Genomic DNA, 4,531 nt, shown 5'->3' on the forward strand with positions numbered 1-4,531 from the left:
TTGTGGGATGGGGGGGGGGGGGAGAGGGCATATCCTATGTTGACACTTATGACAACTTCATACACTAGGGCCCTAGAAAATACGGCTCGCCCACACGGAATCACGGAATCCAGACATTAAACCGAAATTCAACAATATTCTAAAATGTATTGAACTAAGGAGGAAATCAATTAAATCCCTTCAACTTGTTAGAAAATGCATTCATTTGCCCAAGTGAATCATAAGACTTGAACAAAATGCATCAGCGATTCGTTTTTCCATGCAACTTTCACGAACGGCACAGGACTGCCCAATTGCTGTGCGCATTCGTGCGGAGCGCGCGCATGTCTACACTTTGTGTAGCCGTTAGCGATGAGGCTAATGATAACCTTCTTGTGGTAGAGAAGGAAAGGCTTCCCCCAAAACCTTCTCAATTAAATGTTAACTGCAAAGTAGCCTATGCCAGCCTGGCAGAATTATATCATGATTATTTGCATCAATCCAGTGGCCATTTGTTTTGCAAACTCCGCAATCACATGAGCGCTACAGCAACACCGCTTAACCAAACAAAGGTCTCTTTCTGGCGCACACTTGGGTTTAAAGGGTAACTACACCCCAAAATCGAAATGTCTTCCATTTTTCCCAGACCTCAAAAGTGGTCTCCTGATAGGCTTTAAACAATGTCGTGGACATAGAACATCCAAACGTGTTATATTTCTATTACAAAGGTGTACTTTTGAGGTTGAAAACCTGCAGAAACAGGGACAAACGGTCAACGGGGAAATGTAAACGGAGAAAAGGGGGACTTTGGGGGAATCAGGCAAAACATTGAAGGGATTTTACTGGGCCCTAATGGACTACACACATTGACAGTCTCCTAGACTAAAAAGAAATGCTGAATGTACTGCCTAAATTTTGAGGGAAATGCACTGTCCAATATTTGATTTGATTTGATCAGGGCAGGGAAGCGCTAACAAACTGCATTTAGTCCAATAAAAAGACACAATATTATTAGGGCCATAAATAAAAGGCAGTTGCTCCATGCATGACACAAGAGAACCCTCTACTGGAGCAAAAAGCTTACAGCACCTGGTATTCCCAGGCGGTCTCCCATCCAAGTACTAACCAGGCCCGACCCTGCTTAGCTTCCGAGATCGGACGAGATCGGGCGTATTCAGGCTAGTATGGCCGTAAGCGAAGGGACAATTCTTGGTACACTATATAAAGTCAATGTGCCGCTCACTCATAAGAGACAGCGAAATGTCCACTTTGTGACACACTCTGAGAAAGCTCAAACCTTGCTTACATTTCCACGCCCTATATTTGACTCTTGTGGGATGGGGGGGGGGGGGGGAGAGGGCATATCCTATGTTGACACTTATGACAACTTCATACACTAGGGCCCTAGAAAATACGGCTCGCCCACACGGAATCACGGAATCCAGACATTAAACCGAAATTCAACAATATTCTAAAATGTATTGAACTAAGGAGGAAATCAATTAAATCCCTTCAACTTGTTAGAAAATGCATTCATTTGCCCAAGTGAATCATAAGACTTGAACAAAATGCATCAGCGATTCGTTTTTCCATGCAACTTTCACGAACGGCACAGGACTGCCCAATTGCTGTGCGCATTCGTGCGGAGCGCGCGCATGTCTACACTTTGTGTAGCCGTTAGCGATGAGGCTAATGATAACCTTCTTGTGGTAGAGAAGGAAAGGCTTCCCCCAAAACCTTCTCAATTAAATGTAAACTGCAAAGTAGCCTATGCCAGCCTGGCAGAATTATATCATGATTATTTGCATCAATCCAGTGGCCATTTGTTTTGCAAACTCCGCAATCACATGAGCGCTACAGCAACACCGCTTAACCAAACAAAGGTCTCTTTCTGGCGCACACTTGGGTTTAAAGGGTAACTACACCCCAAAATCGAAATGTCTTCCATTTTTCCCAGACCTCAAAAGTGGTCTCCTGATAGGCTTTAAACAATGTCGTGGACATAGAACATCCAAACGTGTTATATTTCTATTACAAAGGTGTACTTTTGAGGTTGAAAACCTGCAGAAACAGGGACAAACGGTCAACGGGGAAATGTAAACGGAGAAAAGGGGGACTTTGGGGGAATCAGGCAAAACATTGAAGGGATTTTACTGGGCCCTAATGGACTACACACATTGACAGTCTCCTAGACTAAAAAGAAATGCTGAATGTACTGCCTACATTTTGAGGGAAACGCACTGTCCAATATTTGATTTGATTTGATCAGGGCAGGGAAGCACTAACAAACTGCATTTAGTCCAATAAAAAGACACAATATTATTAGGGCCATAAATAAAAGGCAGTTGCTCCATGCATGACACAAGAGAACCCTCTACTGGAGCAAAAAGCTTACAGCACCTGGTATTCCCAGGCGGTCTCCCATCCAAGTACTAACCAGGCCCGACCCTGCTTAGCTTCCGAGATCGGACGAGATCGGGCGTATTTTTTTTTTTTTTTTATCTTTTATTATGAAAAATACATAATATTTACAATATTCAATCAATAATAAAAAAGGATGAACAATTCATCCTTTTACAAAATCAAAAAAGAAAATAAAATAAAACTAATTAAAAACACAATCATTCACTAAAACCAATTAATAATTAAAAACAAGTTTTTCATTTAAATCAATTTCAATAAAAGTACTCCCCCACACAAACAGCTTTTCAAAATTGCATCCACTATATTTATATACTACTTCTATATCTTTCTCTAAAATACTTCTAAATAAAACCTCCACATTCACAATTTTACCTTCATAATGTCCTAGATTTCTTCTTTGTCTTACAGCGTATCTAGCATGACTAAGAACAAAATTCATTAAATTAATATTAAAAACTTTACTTTTTCCATTTAAACCAAAGAGAAACAACCTCCTCCACTCAACCCCATTAACAATATCTTCTCCCCAATGTTGTACTAAAATCCTCTTTAAAAACTTATGAAACTCTTCCAATCTACTGCATTCAACAAAAAAGTGCATAAAATTTTCCACCCCCGTACCACAAATATCACATTCTCTTTTGATATTTCTATTTATTTGATGTAAAACCATATTCGTAAAAATCCTATTATGTTTCAATTTAAAATCATTGTCTTCACATTCTATAGCATTATATTTTACATTAACATTCTTCCATATTGATTTCACATCTATATTTGTAAACACCCTAGACCACACTTTTTCTGAAGCAGGAGCTTTTGTCTCTTTTAAAATACATTTTCTATAAACCATTTTAACTTTTAAACTTGATAAAACATGTTTCTCCCCATTACTTTCATAGTATAAAACCGGTAAACCCTTAGCTCTCTCAACCACCTCTGTATTTATTAAAAGTACCCATTCCTCAGGAATACACCCTAAAATTCTCTTATACATATTTTCTACAGTAGTTTTGCTGATGTCATCATCCACTTCACAAACATTGTCATAGATTGCTTGTACAGGAAGAAACCCTGGAATGACCTCATATAAAATGTCCCCAATCTGTCTCATCCCAGCCCTCATAAAATATTTACAAAACACCATCTTATTATTATACTGTATCTTGGGATTTAAAAAAATTGGCTGATTTAAAATATTGTCTAAAATGGTACACTCATAATAAATATTTGGTAAAAACTCCCCCCAAGCCTCAAACACTTCTCTATAAAACAATGGTATATTACCTAACATTTCCTTTTTCATGCACATCAATAAACCATTGTCCCCCATCCTCCCAACCTCCTGCAAATACTCCTTAAAAAATCTTTTCCATCCGTAATCTAATTCACCATATAAATATTTCCGTACCATTTTGACTCTAATTGCTTTTTTCCTAACATTTAAATCTACCAACTTCAAACCCCCCTCCTCATAACCTGCAATCAGAGTTTTAAAAGAAATTTTTGCTCCTTTCCCATCCCATAAAAAATCAACTAAAATCGTATTCATTTCAGATAAAACCCATTCTGGTACGTCTAAAACATTCATGACATGAATAAAAATTGACATCAGCAATGAATTTACAACAATTACTTTCCCTTTTAATTTCAATGCCCTCCCCCTCCACATATTTACCACCTTCCTAACTTTGTTTATAACTCCACTCCATGTCAGATCTCTCGCTTCCTGTTCCTTCACCCCTAAAAACACACCTAACACCTTAAAATAATCATTTACCATTTTAAAAGGAAAAGTCCCCTCATTAATCTTCCCAACATACATTATTACTGACTTCTCCATATTCACTTTTGCTCCTGAGGCTTGCTCATATACTTTAAAACACTCCATCACCCTTTTAACACTTCCCTCATCTCTAACTGTTATTGTGGTATCGTCTGCATATTGATGAATTAAACTAAAACCTCCTTGCGGAGTCTCTACACAATTTATAAAATGATCTTTTTTAAGGTATGCCGCTAAGGGTTCTACCGATAAAACAAACAATAAAGCTGATAAAGGGCATCCCTGTCTCACTGATCTCTCAAGAATAAAAGAATCTGTTAAAACCCCATTACATTTAACCCT

The 4,531-nt window shown here is 38.2% G+C and overlaps 1 non-coding gene across 1 annotated transcript; it reads right to left on the minus strand.

The window, feature by feature from the left end:
* Positions 1-1,056: 1,056 nt before the first annotated feature.
* Positions 1,057-1,175, minus strand: LOC115187216 (5S ribosomal RNA). Its single transcript, XR_003875958.1, has one exon. It is a non-coding gene; the product is annotated as a 5S ribosomal RNA (ribosomal RNA).
* Between the last annotated feature and the right edge of the window lie 3,356 nt (positions 1,176-4,531).

This window comes from Salmo trutta, unplaced genomic scaffold (assembly GCF_901001165.1).
Source record: "Salmo trutta unplaced genomic scaffold, fSalTru1.1, whole genome shotgun sequence".
Taxonomy (NCBI): Eukaryota; Metazoa; Chordata; class Actinopteri; order Salmoniformes; family Salmonidae; genus Salmo; species Salmo trutta.